The sequence below is a fragment of the Monodon monoceros genome, unplaced genomic scaffold, assembly GCF_005190385.1.
Source record: "Monodon monoceros isolate NGI ecotype Baffin Bay Population unplaced genomic scaffold, NGI_Narwhal_1 Super_Scaffold_14, whole genome shotgun sequence".
Taxonomy (NCBI): Eukaryota; Metazoa; Chordata; class Mammalia; order Artiodactyla; family Monodontidae; genus Monodon; species Monodon monoceros.
Window position 1 is genome coordinate 5,410,463 of NW_021703770.1, and position 22,635 is coordinate 5,433,097.

At 44.6% G+C, this 22,635-nt stretch overlaps 1 long non-coding RNA gene across 1 annotated transcript in view; it reads right to left on the reverse strand.

The window, feature by feature from the left end:
• The window catches only part of LOC114895293, a 173,655-nt gene that overhangs the window by 43,881 nt on the left and 107,139 nt on the right, over positions 1-22,635 (reverse strand). The window contains exon 4 of the long non-coding RNA XR_003793509.1: positions 4,048-4,118. This is a non-coding gene — a long non-coding RNA (uncharacterized LOC114895293). The remainder of the gene's footprint in view (positions 1-4,047; positions 4,119-22,635) is intronic.

Sequence of the window (22,635 nt, forward strand, 5' to 3'; positions counted from 1 at the left end):
GTCCAAAGGCCCCATCTCTCCCCACTTCCACCTACACATGCTGTCCCCCCTGCCGAGGGTTTCCTTTTCCTCCTCCACCATCACTTCTTTCTCCAAATGGCAAACTCTTCCTCCCTATAAAAGCCCCAAGCAAGTATTACCACCTCCATAAAGCTCACCCTGATTCTCAGAGACAGACCCTCTCACACTGTCCCCTGTGCACACAGAGCATTTTGTACAGCTCTTTGTAAGAGTACACATTGAATTATATATACTTTCTTCAAGTCTTCACCCAAAACAGATCATGAGATCATTGGAATTATATTCTGTTCATTCTAGTATCCCCAGAACCCAGAAGAGTGTCTGACACCCAGTGGGTATTCAAAACGTGTATGGCTGAGGAGCGAATCAATCAATCAGTCAATCAATCAATTCATTGTGAGCCAATCTTATTGTCTATGAAGCCCCAGCTCTCAGCTTAGGAATGATAAAATGTATAGTTGTCTAAGTGATGTGATTTCAGAGAGATCAATAACTCACTCGATGCCCCAAAATAGCTTCCCTCAAATCCTGTTATGGTGCATGAAATTCTCACCATTAGTTTATACTCATTTAATTCAACAAATATTGATTTTGACAAGAACTGTACGAGATCAACTTGAAATTGTAGTTGGACCCTGTCTAGCATCATCTGAGAGAAGCACTGGAGAGCTACTCTTCATACGGAGGCAAATACTTAACCGTGGAAGGTTTTCAGGAAGAGTTTCTGGCTCTTGGAGAATTGGTGGCCCTACTTTCTGAAAGAAGGGACAGCATGGGAGGAGGAACAGATGAAGTGGGTAGAAGGGGATAAGGAGTTCACTTAGGGGCATCACTTGGGGAATCTATGGTACGTTCTTGGAGAAGGTGGCTGGTAGGTGATAAGATACAAGCCTCTGCAGCTCAGAGGAAAAGTGTCCTGGGATTTTATGATTGAGGGAGTCACCCAAGCATAGGCAGGTCCAGAGCATGCGATGGAGTAGATGACATAACACAAGGAAAGGCTGCAGCATGAGAAGGAAAGACAGCCAAGGACCAAATATAGGGAAGATCTCATAGTGGAGAGAACTTAAGGCACCTGACATCTGGCTAAGCTCTTAAGTATAATATCATCACCTTGCTGAATTATCATTTACTGAATGAATGAATAAATAAAGTGAATGGATGAATTCTGTGCTGTAAATACTATCATTATTTCCATTTTCTTTTTATTTATTTATTTTTATCTATTTTTTTAATGGAAGTATAGTTGATTTACAATGTTGTGTAAGTTTCAGGTGTACAGCAAAGTGATTCAGTTATATATATATCTATTCTTTTTCAGACTCTTTTCCCATATAGGTTATTACGGAATATTGAGTATAGGTCCCTTCCCTGTACAGTAGGTTCTTGTTATTATTTCCATTTTCTTGGCAGGGCAACTAGAGCTTAGGGAGCAAAATGACTTAACAGAGATTATACAATAGAGGCAGAGCAGAAATTCAAACTTAGTTTTGTCCGACTTATTCCTTTCTTCTTTACTGCCTTCCTTTGTGTTAAATAGATATTTTGTAACCTAATTCTCCTTAAAATCCAGCTCAGGATCACCTCCACATGGAAGCCTTCCCTGACCCTGTCTTTAATCTAGCCCATGACCAAATTGGAAGACTTTTCCTGGGTTCCCACTGCCAAAGCAGAAACAACTCCAGACTACCAGCTACTCAAGGGCAGCAATCATTCCTTGGCTGTCACTACATCCTCATGTGGAGCTTAGCACATAAAGGACTTCAATTAATGTTTATTTAGGGGTAAAGATTGTAAGTAAATAGACAATTACAATTTTGTGTGCTTAGTGCTAAGATGAAAAAAGCACAAGGTACTGAAGGACCCCGGGGAAAATGGTCCCAACTCAGACTCGGAGTCAGGGCAGCCTACCTAGGGCACAACAGATGAATAGGAGTTAGTCTATCAGGAAAGAGGGGATAATATACTAGGAAGATGGGTCTAATATAATGTTTCCCAAAATAGGGAGTATGTGCCACAGAGGAGACAATTTTAGGTAGTGTGGGGAGAATCTTTCTTTTTTTATTTCAATAGTTATACATTTATTTTCCTGTGCATTAGAAAAAGAAATATGCATACACACATACACATGTGTTCAGTACATTAAACCCATGCTTTCGCACCTATAGTAGTTAAGGTAAAACCTACTTTTTAAGTAACAGTTAATCTTTAAAATAAATATTAACAAAATAACGGTACAGGTGGTACCGGACTATGGCAAAACTGTGAAGGTGATACTTGAGTACCTGGAGCTTTGGAAACACTGAGCAAAGGCAGGGAGGTGTGAAACAGCACGGAGCAGGTAAGCGCTACAGGCAATTTACACAGATGAAATCGTAAATTAGATGGGGGAGTGCTGTGCAGACAGTTCTGGGTGCATTGGAAGGGACCACATCATGCAAGCCTTCAAACACTTGCCAAATAGCTTGGGATTTCTCCTGACAGCAGAGCAACAGGGAGAGGACAGAGTCAAGGAAGTTGCCAGGATTTTTGTTTAAGCAAAAGGGACACTCAGTCCCACACTTCAAGAGTCTTGAGAAACGCCTGCCAGCTCAAACAATCAGAGATGCAAGCCAAGATAAACCTACAGTGATATTCATTGTAGCATCATCTACGATGGCAAAAAACTACAAACAAGCTAAATGTGGGACAAAAGATTGAGTACAAAGCAGCAGATCCATGCATGAGGAGTGCAGCCATCAAAGTCGTTTTCAAAAATATACAATAACGTGGGAGAAATGTTCACACATAAAGTTAAGTGAAAGATCTAGATACAAGTCTGTATATTCGGCAGGATATATACATACATATTCATTACAGGAAAAAACCTGGAAAGATATACACACACAAATACACACATATATATTATAAATATAACAGCATTTACAACTGATGATATGCTTATAATTTTTTTAAACTTTCAGATTCTCTAAAATTTCTACCACAAATAGTATTTCATTTATTTATTTTTCTTTCATTTCTTTGATTTATTTTTATTCAGAGGGAAAAAAAAGCTGTTTTTAAGAAAAAGACATTTTCACCAAGGTGGTGCCGAAAGAAAGCCCTTGATCTCCAAAACGGAGCCCAAAGCAAAGCTCCGAAGGGCAAGAAAGCAGTGATAAAAGGCGTCCACTCAAAAAAAAAAAAAAAAAGACCCACATGTCACCCACATTCCATCAGATAAAGACACGGCAGCTCTCAAGGAAGCCCAAGTTTAAAAAAGCCCCTCCGAGAAAACCGTAATTCAAAAAGAGTCATGTACCAAAATGTTCATTGCAGCTCTATTTACAATAGCCAGGTCATGGAAGCAACCTAAGTGTCCATCAACAGATGAATGGATAAAGAAGATGTGGCACATATATACAATGGAATATTACTCAGCCATAAAAAGGAACAAAATTGAGTTATTTGTAGTGAGGTGGATGGACCTAGAGTCTGTCATACAGAATGAAGTAAGTCAGAAAGAGAAAAACAAATACCGTATGCTAACATATATATTTGGAATCTAAAAAAAAAAAAAAAAATGGTCGTGAAGAACCTAGGGGCAAGACGGGAATAAAGACACAGACCTACTAGAGAATGGACTTGAGGACACAGGGAGGGGGAAGGGTAAGCTGGGACAAAGTGAGAGAGTGACATGGACATATATACACTACCAAACGTAAAACAGATAGCTAGTGGGAAGCAGCCGCATAGCACAGGGAGATCAGCTTGGTGCTTTGTGACCACCTAGAGGGGTGGGATAGGGGTGGTGGGATAGGTAGGGTGGGAGGGAGGGAGACGCAAGAGGGAAGAGATATGGGGACATATGTATATGTATAACTGATTCACTTTGTTATACAGCAGAAACTAACACACCATTGTAAAGCAATTATACTCCAATAAAGATGTTTAAAAAAAAAGGAGGGGAAAATGGATACTACTTAACAAAAATCTCTAAGGACAAATACAAAACTAATGTAGGGCTGATATTCAGCTGGTTCTTACCGTAACAGCCAGGCACGTTGTCTGTTCTGTTCAGTTGTTCAGTCTGTTGGTAAATATTTCGAATATGACTCCTGAAAATAATCAAACAGATTCATTGCTGTAGTGGATAGAAAATGGATGGATGGGGTTCAAAGGTACTATGTAGACTTTTTATAAATCTTGATATTTAATCACCGTGTTCCTCTTCAAAATAAATTAAACAAGTTTTTAAACAAAAATAAATAAATAAAATTTTTAAAAAATTAAAAAGCCCCTCTGAGAGGAACAAACTCAACCATTATTCTATCATCAAACTCCCCTGATGACGGAGTCAGCCACGAACAAAATCAAAGACAACTACATGCTCACGTCCACTGCAGACATCCAGGCCAACAAGCACCAGCCCAAACAAGCTGTGATAAAGCTCGATGACCTTGACAAGCCAGGATCAACCTCTTGATTGGGTCTGATGGAGCGAAGAGGAGGACATTCGATTGGCCCTGGATGCTTGGGGTGTTATCACCAAAACTGGGATCATCTAACCTGGCTTTGTCATCTCCAAAGACAAAGAAGAAAAAGGAAGTCACAGAGGACTATTCGCTGTTGCCCCTGTAATAATCTCCCCAGGAAAACGAAAAAAGAACGGATCTTGTCACTAATTTTAAAAATCAGAGGATGTGTTCAAATTCCCTTTTATAGTCACTACCCTTTTGTCTCCTGCCGGCTGAGTGCTGATACAAGGCACTGGGCTTTTGTTCCTGTAATACTGAGCTTGTCTTCATCAATAACGGTGTGCCAGAACCCTTTTCTGAATCAAAACTGGGGCCATGGAAGAGGAGGATTTCTGATTAGGCCCTAGTGTTTGTCCTGTACAAATGAACTTTCCAAGTGGGACAGAGAGAGAGAAAATGAGAATACAGTAGAAGGGAAAAAACTATCTTCTTTATACTCCAGCTAATTATTTTAATCATCTGGTCCTACTTAAGTAATGAACTAAAGTGGAGTTAAGACTTTTGTATTTGTACTTTTTTAATGTTGTCCGTTTCCTCTTCATTCATTACTTGAATCGTAGAATCTCAGGGTTGTGAGAGGCCCACAAGCTCATCTAGCTCAATCCTTTCATTTTGCAGAAGGGAAACCAAGGCTCAGTGCTGGACTGATTCAGAATTTAGTAAAGGCAATAGTACAAAGACAAGAATGGGGAGGAACAGCCGGGATGTAGTGAAAACTATGATACAGTTTGAAATAAAGCAGAATTCCAATATTCCTTAGCCATGTAACCTTCATAAATTTCTTACTGCCACTGAGACTGAACTCTACAAATATAAATGGGGATAATATCGCCCACTGAGTGAAGGTCTGGAAAATAGTGGGCCAGGGCTGGGTGTACAGTTGGGTCTCGATATTGGCCACATGCCGTACAACGCATGTGACACACACATGTCATACGTCATTGCACGTTGAACGTGAGGTCAGGAGTGGTAATTATCATCCCCTTGTTACAGACTAAGAAGCCAAGTTTACACAGCTAGAAAGTGGCGGAGTCGGTATTCACACACAATCACAAAATCAGGAACAGGAGCTGTTAAATGCTATTATACCCTGTGCGCCTCAGTAAGTCCTACTTCTTTATACTGATTTTAAATCAGTAGTGAAAGCACTACAAAAACTGCCAAGTGCTGAGAATTTAAGGAATGACCATTTTTTTCAAAATATCCAAAGTGGTGGGGGTCCTTCTCAGAGTCAAAATCGATCTGAATCAGCAGTTTCATCTCTAGAATGCTCTGCTAAGTGATAACTCAGGCTCATTTCAAGTGGTTTCTCAAGGTCATTTGATTATAGTTCCGAACATACAGATCATCTGATTGCCTTGGCATAAGTACACGCAGGACCGACAAGGTCCCGGGTATGAAGTAGAAAAATGTAAATCCTAGAGACAGCTGCAGCATTAGCAGTCTGGAACCCCGCAGTCCTACTGCTGACTCCACCACTTACAGCCCTCGTGACCAAGGACATGCTCATCAACCGTGCTGAAGCTCAGTTTCTGCATCCATAAAATGAGGACTGATACTCAAAAAAGGCAACATAGTATTGTCCCATGTGTCTTAGCCAGATGCTGACAAATTTAAATTGGAAGTTCAAGATTCTCTGGTCCAGGGGTCACAAACTCAAATGCCTATAGGCGCTGGGCAGATAATAAAATGAGTGAAACAAACTTAGTGTTAGACAATAGGGAGTGGTGGGGATTGTGGTGAACTAAGGATGCTCACTGAGAGAACTGCTGAATTCCAGCTTTGCACGGAAATAGGGGCTCAGGAATTCTAGATTTCTCCCATTATCAATGGAAGGCAGAAATTTCTTTTTTTTTTTTACATTTTTATTGAAGTATAGATGATTAACAAGGTTGTGTTAGTTTTAGGTGCAGCAAAGTGAATCAGTTATACATATACATGTATCCACTCTTTTTTAGACTCTTTTCTCATATAGGCCATTAGAGTATTGAGTAGGGTTCCCTGTGCTATACAGTAGGTCCTTATCAGTTATCTATTTTATAGATAGTAGTGTGTATATGTCAATCCCAATCTTCCAGTTTATCCCTCCCCCTCCCCTGCACCGTTAACCATAAGATTGTTTTCTACATCTGTAACTCTATTTCTGTTTTGTAAATAAGTTCATTTGTGCCATTTTTTTAGATTCCACATCTAAGCAATATCATACAATATTTGTCCTTCTCTGTCTGACTTACTCAGTATGACAATCTCTAGGCCCATCCATGTTGCTGCAAATGGCATTATTTCATTCCTTTTTATGGCTGAGTAATATTCCATCATATATACGTACCACAACACCTTTATCCATTCCTCTGTCGATGGACACTTAGGTTGCTTCCATGTCCTGGCTATTGTAAACAGTGCTGCAATGAACACTGGGGTGTATGTATAAAAGCTATTCTGAGTTTTAAATGCTGATAATTAAAGTATTTTAGGGACCATATAGGCCAAACAGACATTTGCGAGGGCTAGATTTGTCCCTTGGGCCGATGGTTCATGACCTTTGAGTCTAACCCATCTCCCTCCCAGCCCAGCCAAGGACACTGAGATTCTGTGAGGTGAAGAGTGGCCTGTCACCACCAGGACCAGAATCCACATGTCCTGTCACCCAGTTCTGGGCTTTTCCATAGCAGAGCTGCTTCTTTGATTCTCTGGAGTGGACTGGAAAAGGGAGATTACAAATTCAACATAGCAGCAAGAAAACTCAGATGCCCCACCCTCCTCCCTGGACAGGTCATTTGGTCAGAGTACAAGGCAGAAAAGAGATGATTTGCTTCTCGGTCTTCTGACCGTGAGGTAAGCAGTGGGAGGAAAGAAACACTGGACTCATGTCAAGGTTCAGAGAGATTTCATTCTCTTTCAGACACTGATGTATCTGCATATTCATAAAGTCTCAATCATTATTCTAATAATGCCCACCATTGCTGCTCTATTTTCTCAGGTGTTACCTCTTATCTGCTGAGCAAAGAATACCCCCAAAGGGCTGTACTTCTTCCTCCCCCAGAAAGATAGGCTGTTGCCAAGAGAACCAGCTTCAAAAGTCAGAACCATGGAGAACAGAAGGCATCAGGTTACACAGAAACAATTATGCCCAAGACCCTAATTGGATTATTAGCAGCCCCAAATTCAGCTTTAAGCAATTATCTACTCCACGCCTATGAAAAAATAAAGCACAAGTCATTTCTTGACTGTCCTTCCTAGCGAAGGAGAGGAAAAGATTCTTCTTGCAATGTGTCGAAGAGTTTCTACTAATGAGGCAGAAAACAATTCTTGGAAGAAAAAAATTGCATATATCCACACAACCCATTGGTGACTCTTCTTCCATTATTAAAAGGTTTTTTAAAAAATTGAAGCAAGTAATTTAAATCTCTATTCATAGCCCAGTTATATTTCTGTATCAAGGTCTGCAAAAGATTAGATAATCCTTTTCAAATTTCCCAGATGACTTCTTATCTCCTGTGAATCACCAGAGCATGGAAGGATTTCAGACCACCCATATGTCAGTCCCTGTGCTGGCTCCAGAGGTGAGGAGGACTGATTGGTAAGACCTCAAGGAGCTGAGTCTCCTGAGCTCAGAGCTTAGGGGTGAAGAAGCTGACACCAAACCAGCTCATCACAGGACAATGCAACACATGTGAGTCTGAATGTCTACACCAAGTTCTGTGGAAACAGAGGATCAAACAACTAGCAGTATCTGGGAAAGTCAAGGGAGGCTGCACAGAAGAGGTGACATTTATGGTCATTGAAGGATGAGTAGGAGTTTGCCAAAGAGACAAGGTAGTAGATTGTCATCATGAGCAGAGAAGACAAGTAATATATGGTCACAGGTGTGAAAATCCTTCAGGAGACCCTGTGCAGTTGGTGATGGGGTCCTCTGGTGCACAGGGTGGAGTGCAGCACCTGTGATTTTCTGCAAAGTGTTTTCACCTCATTATTTTATTTTATCCTTAAAATAGCCCAGAGCCCATGAGGCCAGGACTTGTAAAGAGCCAGGCTCTGGGGTGAATACTTGGCATTTATCATTTAATTTAATCTTCCCACCAGGGCTTTGCAGGGGATATACTTCCTATCCCCATTTTGCAGACCAGATTCCAAGGCAGCAGGCCATTAGTTACCTGCCCCAGGTCAAAGCAGGAGAGATGGGATTCAGACCCAGGCACTGTGGCTCCAAGTGCCACACTCTTCACCATGCACCTGCCGCCCATGTGATTCAGGTGGTTAATAACTAACCACAAAAGGCACAGAGAATACAAGGCAGGGTCCGAACTGTGGGGATGGATCTTCATCTCCAGCATTCCGGCTCTCTCTACTCCTCGTGTGGCCCAAGGTGATCAGTTTCCAGCAAACCCACACAGCCTACAGTCTCTATGGAGAACAAGAGTTTGGGCAAATAGGCACCAGATACCACCGGTGGCTGTGACATTTCAAATCACTGGCTTTTCTTCCTTCCCTGCACACAGGCCTGGGGATTACATATCAACCAGCACAGCAGTTCTGCTGGAAATTCTCCTTGTCAACTTATTAGAGTCACCCTCAGACATGAACTGATACAGTTTCCCCAGGACGTTTTAATTTAATTATTTATTCCAAACCTTGGCCTCACCCTCCCCCCGTCACACACACCAGCACCACCCATCTCTAAACCTCTTCAAAGTGGAAGGTGGGCCAACTCAGAAGCAGAGGCTGAATTTGAATCCCAACTTCGCATTTTATTAACATCTCAGGAATGGAGATCTCTTGGCTATAAAATGGGATTTCTCCATTCAACACATATTTATTGGGGACGTACAATGTGCCAGACACATAGAATTCATGGTCAGCAAAATGAACCCATTCCTGCCTCATAGAATCTACAACCTAGCAAGAAAGAAAAGCAATGAAATCAATCACTGCGATCAATTTGATAAGCATTCAGTAAGAGGAAGCATGATTCTTAAGAGCCGGGAGGGTGATATTTCCAACTCATCCAGGGTGTTGAAAGCAGACCTACATTCAGTGCCTGGGAGCATTTTGGAAGAAAAGTGGTGAGAATCAGGAAGCTGTGGAAAGAGGAAAGGCTTTAGATTCAGACAAGATCAGGTGCCATTGCTCACTGGACACACTTCTCCTCACCTATAAAATGGGTATAGCAGCAAGATCTACCTCTCACATTTGTTCTTTTTTTGGGGGTCAGGGAGAACTAAATAAGATAACGTCTGTTCCAAATCTGGAACATACTGGATTTTCAACCTGTAGTCATTCCTGTCCTCTGTGCCCATGAGAGCAAATGATAGCACCAGCACCATACTGCAAGGCCTGAGCTTGGAGTGGTATCAGGACACACACAGTCACTGAGTCACTCTTTTAATCAGTCCCTTGTAAGCATAGTAAACCCAAAAATATACACAAAGCAGTGAGAGAAGCAAAGAGGCCTGAATAAAAATATAGAAGAAATCTGGTTCCAGCCACAACTGGGGACCAACTTCCCTGGGCCTCTCTGGTCAATTTTATTCTTACCTGCCAACAGGACAGTAGTATCTACACCAATCGTCCCATGGTAATTAATGGTACAAAGATCAGAATCAGAATCTGATGAAACAAGTAAATGAGAAGCCATGGAAAGCCATCCAGGTAGAAATGATTAATGCTCTTATAACTGTCATGATTCTTATTGTTCAGAAGCTGGACCATGTTCTTAAATGGAGTTTATGATAAATCGTGGTGATGATGTGCCCACTTCTCTTACCATGGGCAAAATAGAAAGGTCATGGTCATCACAATCAGAAGACAAAGATTAGAATCCTATCTTGGTCACTTTCAGCTGTGTGACCTTGGTGATCTGAATTAACCTCTCTGAGCCTCCAAGACTTCATCTGCAAAATGGGGAAGAGCAATACATTCTCCATGGCATAGTGTTCTGAGGAGTAAAAGAGCCCACGTCAAGTACCGGAAATATCGTAGGAGCTCCATTAACATGTGAATCTAGGTGAGCAATGTTAGCTTCCCCCCCTGCCCCTCGGAAGCCCGACTCCCCAACTTCTTAGTGATCCCACATAGCCAAGCGTTTCCTGACCCCAAATTCATGCTCATCTCCAGGGAAGTTGCTCTCTGAGATTCTGCCAGCATCGCGAAAGTTCTATGCCAACAACAGCTGGCCCCTCAGGCTCCTTGCTCTTCCCCTCAGCATCCTCCTTTCCCCTCTCAGGAAGAGGTCTCCCTTTTCCTGTCTAAGTCCAGCCCCTCAACCCACACACACTCAGGCCCTACCGGTCCAAGCTGGTTCCACGTTCTTTCTGGTCCCTCACATTCCAGCAAGGTGGCAGCACTCTCTTAAAGGGCCCTCCCTCCAGCCAACCAGCCTCAGAAGGTCTTTACTTCCAGCTTCTTCTAAGCTGCTCCATCACAGCTCAGTCTTATCTGTTGCTAATGACAGAACCCATTTCTTGCCTCTCAGCCTAATTCCTTTGGGCTTGTACCTCCAAGCTGTTTCTTTCTGTCTCGCTCCTTCATCCTGGCTGCGATGCTCAAATTCCTTGTGGCTCCAGGAAACCACAGGACTGCACTGACCACTGCCCACACACATATCCAATAGCACCGTGGTCCTGCTCCCCTGGGAGGAGAGTTCTGACAACTCCCACGCTTCATCTGGGACCCTGCTCCCTCATCAAGTGTCTTCCACTTACAACCTAAGCATGCTGATTACTGCACTTCTAGTTGCTTAAAATCTAGCACATTAACAAAGACCTACCTAAACTTCCCTTCAGCAAGTCACAAGGATGTCCATCTGAACGCTGAAACAAGGATCCATCCTGGCCATGGAAGATTCCGTGGGGTCAGAAGGCGGACAGAGAAGGAGGGTCTCCTGTCCAGAGCTGCAGGCAGCTCTGAAATCAAGAGCCAATTTGGAGTCCAGCGTGAGAGTGGACCAGAACTGGGAGCCAGAGGAGAGTCTGGCCAGACTGAAAGCTGAGGGCAGGACCAGAAGAAGACATCAGAGCCAGCGGAGGGGCTGGGAACTCAGGAGCTACATGCAGGGAGTGAGAGGCCAGACATCTAAGTGACTGGGTGGGTCCGAGCCAGCCTGCTGCCCACGTGCCCGCCTTGGTGTAGTGCCTGAGCAAGAAGGTTTCATTTATGAGGTCAGAGATGTGCGTGGACAGCCTCCTCATTGTCAAACCCAGCGGTCACTTCCCAGGTCTCTTCCTCCTCAAATGCCACACTGCTTGGCCCCACTCGCCATCCCCGACCACCCTTCCTACCTGAACCTCTCCCCTCTTCAGCATCCTCCCAGCCCTCTGCTTCTTCTCTGGATTCAGTTTTCAAGTCCTCTCCTCTTCTTTTTCTACACTTTCCCATTGTCAGTAAGATCACGAGGTTAGTAAGCAGAAGAACTAGGACACTGTCTTCCAGTGGCCAAAGGCTCTGCCTGTCCCCCATGTGTCATAGTACAGACAAAAAGCAGCTAAGAAACCAACACCGTTTGCTGTTTAAAATTCATCAAACACTTACTGGGGTCTGGATCTATGCCAGGTGTGGTGGATAATTCTGAACCCTCAAGGAGCTTTACATTAGAAGGTGGCTGGAGGGTGGACATTTCACAGCAGACACAAGGCTTCCCAACCCTCTGATCTAGAGTCATTTTTAGACCAGCGAGAAGGCGTCTCTCCAAGGTCCTGATGAGTATGTGGGTACCCAGTAATTGTTCCCACATGCACTTGTACTTTTCTACAGCTGCTGCATCTGCAAAAACTATCAGCTCACCATCAATCCCCAAGCTTGTACGGTCTCTGAATTATTTAATGCTACATTCCACGAGGCTGTGAATAATGGAACGGGTGTAAATAATCTTATCTCTGTCTCTACGTGCAGAGATTGTGAAGGGGCACCTAAAGAGGCTCTATTCTGCCAGAATCTTACAACACCTGTGCATGACTAAAAACCAAACCAAATGCCCCCTAGATAACTGCTATTCCCTAGTGGGGGAAAGAAATGAGCAAGTGTCTCATCACATTTCATATAGAGAGAGAAGCAATTATATATCAGGTTTCAGGTTCAAGTGCATCTAGGATAATTACAGCAGTGCTTTCGAGTTGTATAGAGCCTGACAGATCACCTAGTTCTTTCTGCCTTATAGGGATGGGCAGGGTGGCTTTCCTAATTGACGGACAAGGACACTGCTCCCCAGGGAGACTACCTGGCTTACAAATAGAGTTACAACGAGGAAGAAGCAAGCCTGGGGTTCGGGTCTTCTGACTTCCTTGGCAGCAACCTCTCTTTTCCACCTTCCCACCTGGCTATTGGGGCATCACGCAGACATGCCTTTGTCTCCCAGTCATCATGCAGTGTTCATGTGACCTGCCCACATTTCAGGCTTGTCTTCATGTCAGGTAGATTTTCGCGAGGGCATGGGAAGGGATTCATGTGATTTTCATGCCCCACACTGAGTGTCAGATGCTTGCCCTATCTACTCAGGTTAATGAGCCACTAAGATAAAGGAAGGAGAAAAATGAAAATATTCAGGAGATGAAGGAGTCTGTCAATGAGCCCCCGCTAAGCGCTATGGTGTGGTAGCAACAAGCTCTGGACCAAGAATCAAGAAATCTAGAAACCAGTTCTGATTCTGCTGCTACCAGCTATATGATCTCGGAGAAGTCTCATCACTGTAAACATCCAACTTCTTACTCAATAAAACGAGATAAATAACAGTTTAGACCCCACAGGGTTGCGGGGGGGAGGTGACCAAAATGGGAACCATGTACATTAGTGGAAGTGTTATCCCCCATCTATGAATGGATGTGCCTAGGATTGTAGTCATGATGCAGGAAGATAAATGCTCATCAGGCCTGGGGTAATTTGGGAGAATTTTCAATCTTCCCAGAGACAAGGAGCCAACACAAAGGCAGAAATGTGAGCTCCTCAAGCCTGCTTCACAGGAATAGTCCATGTTAACCAAAAGTCTTCTGTTGTAAGTCCCCGTCCTCTCCCAATTTCAAAATCTCCATCATAAAAACCTCCCTCCCTCGGGCTTCCCTGGTGGCGCAGTGGTTGAGAGTCCGCCTGCCGATGCAGGGGACGCGGGTTCGTGCCCCAGTCCGGGAAGATCCACATGCCGCGGAGCGGCTGGGCCCGTGAGCCATGGCCGCTGAGCCTGCGCGTCCGGAGCCTGTGCTCCGCAATGGGAGAGGCCACAACAGTGAGAGGCCCGCGTACCGCAAACAACAACAACAACAAAAAAAACCTACCTCCCTGGACAAGGATGGAGGAGAATATGGTCAGAAATAATAAAAGCAGTAAACAATCCACTGCAATCTCCACCCTCATTTCAGAAGTGTTTATCCTCAAATCTTCTCTTAGGAGCTCGGAATCTCTTGTGACAACTATCGCCTACCCACGTGTCCCTAAAGGACCATTCGAATCTGTGTCTCAGTACACATCTTGGGTCCTCCCTCGTGTCCACCTTAACTGGACACCTGACTACCAAAACCACCTGGACATCAACCAGGAGGTGGGTGAACAGCATCTTAAGCTAATTAAGGAAAGCAGGTTATTATAGGGAGGCCCTATTCAAAAAAAAACAAGGAAATCCGGTATGACAGAGAGCTGAAACATCACCAAATCGGGAGAACAATTGCGAAGAACTATTAACCAGAGTAGATTCAGTTCCAGACACCCCACTGCTTAAGTGTCAAGGCCAGAAGAGCTTCCCAAAGTCTGACGGATGACGCCACTTCCTAGGATGTAGGATGATGCAAGATTATTCAAAAGGTGAGGTTTGTTCTACCTGTTCTCATCCTTTCTCCTCTTCTCTTCCCAGCTTTATTTATTGTGCACTGAATTGTGATTATATCTCTGATACTTCTGTGAGCATCCTGAAGGGAGAAAACTGTATCTCATTTTTCTTTATTTACTCAATGATTCACTGAACATCTCCACACAGGTGATCCACAGACATCTTTTTTTTTTTTTTTTTTTTTGCGGTACGCGGGCCTCTCACTGCTGTGGCCTCTCCCATTGCAGAGCACAGGCTCCGGACGTGCAGGCTCAGCGGCCATGGCTCACGGGTCCAGCCGCTCCGCAGCACGTGGGATCCTCCCAGACCGGGGCACGAACCTGCGTCCCCTCCATCGGCAGGCAGACTCCCAACCACTGCACCACCAGGGAAGCCCCACAGACATTTTTAAATCAAAATGTCTAACAGTGAGTTCCTTAACTGTCCCTCATATTTGCCCTTCTTCTGAATACCCTACCTCAGTTGATGGCACTGCAAACACCCTAATCACCAGGCAAGAAGGTGATTAGCCACCCTTGACCCCCCCCAACTTCCTCATGCCCTACATCCATCAGCCCTAAATTTGATTCGGTTTTGCCTTAGTCTTCAATTAACTCCCTGACGTTTGTTGAATTCCTTACGTGTGCCATGCACTCTAGCTCCAGGGACATCAGGGTGGACAAAATGGACATTATGCCTGTCCTCGTGGGTTCAAATCCAGCTCCATCCCTTACTAGTTTGGGAAAATTACTTATCCTCTGTTTGGCTCCAGGTCCTCATCTGAAAAATGGAGATAAAAATAGTGCCTACTTCTGGATGGATGAATGAATTTTAAAAACTGGTATATACATATGATGGAATATTATTCATCCTTAGAAAGGAAGGAAATCCTACGTCATGCTACAACATGGATGAAGTCTGAATTATGCCAAGTGAAATAAGCCACGTAGAAAAGGACAAATACCGTTGATTCCACTTAGATGAGGCTAAACGAGTCGAACTCATAGAATCAGAAAGTAGAATGGTGGCTGCCAGGGGCTGAGGGCAAGGGGCTCTGCGGAGTTGTTATTTAAAGGGTATAGAGTTTCAGTTTTGCAAAACGGAAAAGTTGAAGAGCATTATTGCACAACGGTGTGGATATACTTAAGACTACTGAACTGTGCACTCTGAAATGGTCAAGATGCCAACCTGAGAAATCCTGGGATGGATGTAACTTTAAGCACGGCTAGATTCAGGGGCTCAGAGGATGTGGTCAGGGAGGGCCTTGTCCCCGTCCGCTGGCTCTGCCTTCCTGGAAGGGTGATGGGGGTATTTCAGGCTGGCCTGACCCCAGGGAGCCACTGGCTTTCAGGTTTATGTCCTGTCACAGCCCAGCAATTCCTGCAGAAGGAAAGCCTCTCTTTCCCTGTAGTTCCAATAAAAGTCTCAAGGTTGACTCTGAATAAATAAATAAATAAATAAATAGAATGGTCAAGATGATAAGTTGTGAATTGTGTCTTTTTCACCACAAGTCAAAAAATTTTTTAAATCAACCTAAGAAAATAGTGCCTATCTCTCAGGATTTTCATGAAGATTCAATACATGAGTTAATACGTGTAGAGCACTTAGAACACAGTAAGTGTTCATAGCAAGCACCATGTGCATTTGCTGTATACAAATGCTCATTGTAATAAGTGGTTCTAAAGAACAAGGGCTCCCCCCGTGCCCTGGTGACCTTACACATAGGCACATAAACCAGGCAGACAAAGCCTCAAGCCACAGCCTGTCTGAGTCTTGGCAGAAAGAAGAACCTGAGGATGGGAGGCTTCTAAGAAGCCACTACGAATTCATCTCCACTCACTCCCCATCCCCCCTGGGAAGCTGTCAGAAGATAGTTTCTCATGATTTCTGATGAGATATGAGACTCTTCACCCCTCCCCCTCCCCACACAGCTGCACTCAGCAGGGAGTGTCCCACCACTTTGCTACATTGTCATCTGGGCCCTGTGGCTTTGGCGTTCTCCTTTTGGGGTGTGGGACAGGGATCTGAGTAGCTAGCTAGTGGCTTGGGCTCCTCTCCGTTTCACTGTCTATGTGTGTAATAAACTGTCTCCATCTAAACATGGACGATTGTATCTTGACTGGACAAATCTGTCAGCCTTTGCCCTTGGCCTTGTGCTCAACAGAGAGAAGGAAAGTGTCTTATATAATAAAGAGACTAACAGAGGGACTGTCCAGGTCAAGAGCATCCATAAGAAGCTCTCCATGGACTGCCCCACATTTGACCCATCAGCAAATACCATCACTTCTGCCTTAAAATACACCATCTGGTCTCTCCTCCTCTGCTTGTGGTCCCTCCCGTGAGGTTTCCTAGAGGAACCAGGGCAACCTTGTAAATATACAGAGAATCGTGTCATTCCCCTCCTTCTTGCTCTTCAAAGACTTCCAGTTATATCAAATAAATGCCATTATTATCAATGCCCTACAAGACCCTTCACAACCTGGCTTCTGCCTACATCTACAGGCTCTGTCACGAGCCAAGCTCTTGCCACACAGGCTTCTTCTAGCCCATCAAACACGACAAGAACGTTTTGCACCATAGAGCCTTTGCACACGCAGCCCTTCCCCCTCTGGAGCTGAGGAGAAGAGAAGATGGTAGAAGACAAAATCCTGAAGGAGTCCTAAGAATAGGAAGCAAGTGATGAGCAGGTGGAGATGTGGGGCAGTAACTCAGAGAGTGGTGTCAGGAATCCAGGTGAGGAGAGCATCTCAGGAAGGAGAGATTAGTGGACTCCGTGGTCTGATGGGAACTCATGTGAGACGAGGCTCACGGTGTTCAACAATTCAGCACGATGCGAGCTCACTGGTGGCCTTATTGTGAGCAGCCCTGGAGAGACGGGGGGTCGAGGCCAGCCCGCGGGGTGTCAGAGAAAATCAATGAGAACCAAGTATGAGGAAAGGCTGGAGATGAGGATGAAAAGGGAAAGTAACAAGAATGAAGTTGTGAGATGGCAGGAGAGGATGGATTCCAGAGAACAAGCAGAAGAAGTAGCCTTGGAGGAAAGGAAGATGCTCGAGAAACAAGAGTAAAAGAGAGAAGAGGGGGTGCTTTTAGATGTCCCACCTGTCTTTTCTCTCAAACTTCACACTGAACTTCTCATGGTTCAACCAAATGCATCACAGTGGCCTTCTCCTCTGCACTTTTGCTCAGACGCTTTGTTAAGAATGTCCTTCCTGAGACTTCCCTGGCCGTCCAGTGGTTAAGACTCTGAACTTCCACTGCAAGGGGCGCGGATTCGATCCCTGGTCAGACAACTAAGACCCCACATGCCGTGCACCTAGGCCACAAAAAAAAAAAAAAAAAGCCCTTCCTACTCTCCTTTGCCTACCTGCTCCTAGTGACTTTACATGCACACTTTGAAGACCCCCTCTTCCCGCTTGGGTGACGTATTTCTCCTCTTAATTCCCCAAACCTACCCTTCATAACTCTATCACTGCATTTGTCAAATTGTTTTATATTTACAATCTTAGCAATCTGTTTCTATCATGAATGCATGAGCTCTCTGTGGGTAAGATGCTAATCCTATTTAGGTCTGCATCCCCAGGGATGTCTAACATAAAATGGGCACCATTGTAAACATTTGCTGAACGACTGGAATTAGCAGCCCTGCACTGAGTCACAGCTTTGCAATTTGTTTTTCCTCTGAATAGTTTTAAGCAAATTGTTTCATCTCTTTGAGCCTCGGTTACTTACACTATATATAAGGAGACCAAACCCAACTGAATATTGAAGGAATCGAATGTAATATTGATCATGACAACGCTTTCGAAAAGCATGATTACAATGATCACATGATTACAATGTGATATATTACCATCCATCACTGTTACGTCTTAGGGGGAGCTGTTCCTTTAAACTTAATCAGTTCTAACAGGAGTATCCACAATGTGAATGAGTTTCGGTTTTGGTTTTTGAGAAATTGGAGAGGTGGTCGTGTGGTAGATTGACGCCTGGAATTGGACTCAAGTTCTTAAATAGACTTGGGACTCAAAGAAAATCACTTAATTCATTAATTTGATTAGTTATAAATACTTGCTGAGCACCCACCAGGCATCAGGCACCGGGGATGCAGAAGTGAGAAGGTTCTGTTGCCACCTAGAGACAGAGAAACTTGCAAATCAGCGGTGAGAGTTCAATATCTCACAGTAACGGCTGGGATAGAGGTGGGAGAGAGCAGAGCAGTAGCACTGTGGAAGGAGAAAGAGGCAGTCAGAGAACCTTCCCAAGGAGAGCTGGGGGTGCATTTGAGCTGCAATTTGGAGGATGGGTGGGACTTGCCACAGAGAGCCAGGGGAGGGGACTGCAGCATGAGTAAAGGCTGGTGTGTGTGGCAAACAGACTTCAGGGTGGTCCCATGATCCCCACCTCCTGCTATTCATGCCTTTGGTAATATCCTCCCCTTGAGAAGGGGCAGAGCCTCTTCCAACCAATAAAAAATGGCAAACCGGAAGGGATATCACTCCTGTGACTATGTTACATTATATAAAACCCTGTCTTGCTAGCAGATTGCTCTAGGATACTTGCCGACTTTGAACAAGCAAGCTGCTGTGAATCCTACAGCTTCAAGGAAACGAATTCCAACAACAACTGAGAAAGCTTGAAAGTAGATCCTTCTCCAGCTGAGCCTTCACATAAGAATGCAGCCCAGCCAACCCCTTGACTGCAAGCTGGTGAGATCCTGAAGCAGAGAACCCAGCTAAGCTCTGCCCCAGATTCTTAACCTATGGAACTGTGAGACAATAACTGTATGTTGTTTAAAGCTGCTACATGTGTGCTCATTTATTAGGCAATGATAAAAATATATATATAAAGTGTGAGGCAACACACTTTTAAGCTCAGAAGAGACATGGCCATCTCCTAAGCCTCGGTTTTCCCAAGCATAAAGCTGGAATTGTCACAACAAGATCAGACACGCACACTTCTCTGGACCATTGGGGGATGCTGGTGAGATGGGGGTTTAGCTGTGAGAGCATTTGTGAATTGCTGGATGCCATAAAGTTGCTGGTTGATCCCATCTCCTTACAGACACACTTAACCACAAAGTTCCCAGAGTCTGCCTGCCTCACCCCTATTTAGAAACAGTAAACGTTGGGAAGTAGTCAAGCTGTATTCAGGTCTCCCCAAAGTAGTGTACTTTCTCATCTCTGAAGCCTTTGGCCAGACTGTTTCTTCTACAAGAATGCTCTTTCCGGGATTTCCCTGGTGGTGCAGTGGTTAAGAATCCGCCTGCCAGCACTATTTACAATAGCCAGGACATGGAAGCAACCTAAGTGTCCATCAACAGATGAATGGATAAAGAAGATGTAGCACATACATACAATGGAATATTAGCCATAAAAGGAAATGAAATTGAGTTATTCGCAGTGAGGTGGGTGGACTGTCATACCCAGTGAAATAAGTCAGAAAGAGAAAAACAAATACCGTAGGCTAACACATATACATGGAATATTAAAAAAAAACAAACAAAAAACGGTTCTGAAGAACCTGGGGGCAGGACAGGAATAAAGACGCAGATGTAGAGAATGGACCTGAGGACACGGGGAGGGGGAAGGGTAAGCTGGGACGAACTGAAAGAGTGGTATGGACATATATACACTACCAAATGTAAAATAGATAGTAGTGGGAAGCAGCCACATAGCAGCTGAGATCAGCTCAGTGCTTTGTGTCCACCTAGAGGGGTGGGATAGGGAGGGTGGGAAGGAGACGCAAGAGGGAGGAGAAATAGGGATAAATGTATATGTATAGCTGATTCACTTGTTATAAAGTAGAAACTAACACACCATTGTAAAGCAATTATACTCCAATAAAGTGTTAAAAAAAAAAAATCCGCCTGCCAATGTAGGGGACACAGGTTCAGTCCCTGCTCTGGGAAGATCCCACATGCCGTGGAGTACCTAAGCCCGTGCACCGCAACTACTGAGCCTGTGCTCTAGGGCCCGTGTGCCACAACTACTGAGCCCCCCCACGCCACAACTACTGAGCCCCCCGCTCCACAACTACTGAAGCCTGCACACCTGGAGCCCATGCTCCACAACAAGACAAGCCACTGAAATGAGAAGCCCACGCACTGCAACGAAGAGTATCCCCGGCTCACTGCAACTAGAGAGAAATCCCACATGCAGCAGTGAAGACCCAAGGCAGCCATAAATAAATAAATAAATAAATAAATAAATAAATAAATAATCTACTTTAAAAAAAAAAAAAAAGAATGCTCTTTCCTCCTCTTCACCTCTCCTGTATCTTCCTACCTACTTCTCATGTGCTTTTAGCTCAGACTCTGCTTCTCCCAGGCTCCCTTCTACGGCAAGGGGATATCCTCCCATCCTCTGTGACCCCAGGGCACCCTGACTGACCCTCGTGACATCCTTCACTACAAGTTCCCATTTACCTAGTGTCTCCCATCTCACCTCCAATGAGCCGTGACCTCCTTAAAGAAGGTGAATCTTATTCACCTTCATGTCCCTAATATCCGGCACAATGCCCAGTGCATAGTAGGTGATATTATACATATATATAAAATATATATGTATATAAAGTAGACCATTTACATACACATATATCTATATGCAGTGGAGGCAGCTTCCCAGTCTAGGAAAATGATACTGATACATGTAGTGCAGGAAAGACTCCACCAACATATCCCCCCAGGGAAGTATATCCATTTATAATTTTATTCCATTTAATAAGAGGATGTGTGGGGGCTTGTTTAAACCCTTTTCTTTTTTAAAAAAGAAAAAACAATTGGAGAGTATTTGGTGTTCCTGCAGGTATAGACAGCTCTCCTGTTCCAGGCTCCCTAGGGAAGCTGTCAGAGAAAGTTTGCCGCTGTCTGAGTTGCCTTCTCTTCTGAGTTGTCAACTCAACTGCTTTCGAGCAGCCATCCTGAGAGGTGGGAGAAAGAGGAGGTGACTTTGCTGGTGTTTAAATCAAGAAAAGAAAGCCTTAATTATCAGGGATGGGGCCAGTCCCACTCCCTCAGGGAAGGCACAGGAGAGAGACAGGTGGAGGTGAGGAAGGAGGTCCATGTAAGCCCTGCATTGAGGCACCAGCCCAAGGACGCTGGTGGGGGAAGAGACGGAGAGACGGCATCTCACTCCCGCTTCTCCCCCAACCCAAGTCAGGGGCTCTCCTTGGCTGAAGCCATAAGGCGGAGACAAGACCACCCACCCCTCGCTCCCAGCCGGGAGGTGGGGCTTCACTCCCCTTCCAGCCTGGCTTTGAATTCAGGCTCCACCACTTGCTAGCAGTATGACCCAAAGCGAGTCAACGAACCTCGCCGAAACCCAGTTTCCCATCTGAAAATGGAAATAGCAATCCCAGCCTCAAAGGTTGTTGAGATAATTAAACAGGGTTAAGTGTGCATGAAGCCTGGGAGAGATAAATGATTTTAAAATGTCAGTTCCACGTCTCCCCAGCCACTTCCCCGAGCATGGCAGCCACTTGAACCCAAAGAAAAATGCACTGAAGGAAAACGAGATACCGCAGGAGATAGCACTTTGAGGTGAGTAAAACCCCAGTGTGTAAAGTGTAATTACCATTCTTACTAGTGAAGAAAACAGGTATTGCACAGAGGCAAATGACAGTGGCCGAAAGCCCGCTGTGCTCGCGCTTGGGTACACGGCATCGCACGCTGGGCTGCTGGAGCACATTGTACCTCATCTGACCCTCAGACTGTATCCATATTTCACTATTGCCTCCATCGTACAAATGAGGAAACTGAGGCTCAAATATTACAACGGTTTTCCCAGAGAGCCCCACCTAGGACTCAGGAAGATTGGAAACCGACTCCAACTTCCTGGAATTGCGTGCTCTTTCCAGCCTTCTTCACACATTCTATCCATGAGCACTCCTGATCATCCAGTCCCTCACCCTGTAGGTTCCCCCCATCACGGACACATCTCACACATTCTCCTGGCTTCTCCCATCATTTCTAAATGATAAGAACGATTTCGATTGAACATAACAGAAACTCAACTCAAACGAGATGAACAGAAAGGGAATTCATTGACTCCTGAGCCTGGGATGCGCAGGGCGTGGCTCAGGCTTTAGAGATAACTGGGTCCAGGTGACGGGTGGATAGTGCCAGTCAGGTTATAAATACAAGGTATCACCAAATCCTACCAGGTCCTCCTTTTCCAACCTCACTGCCTTCCCCAGCAAAGCCTGCACTACCCAAACCCTCGATCCTAGACAGAAACGGTCCACAGAGCACCTCCTCCAAACACACGTGGACTGTCCACACCTCTGAGAATTGCCTCAAAGAAGGCGGAA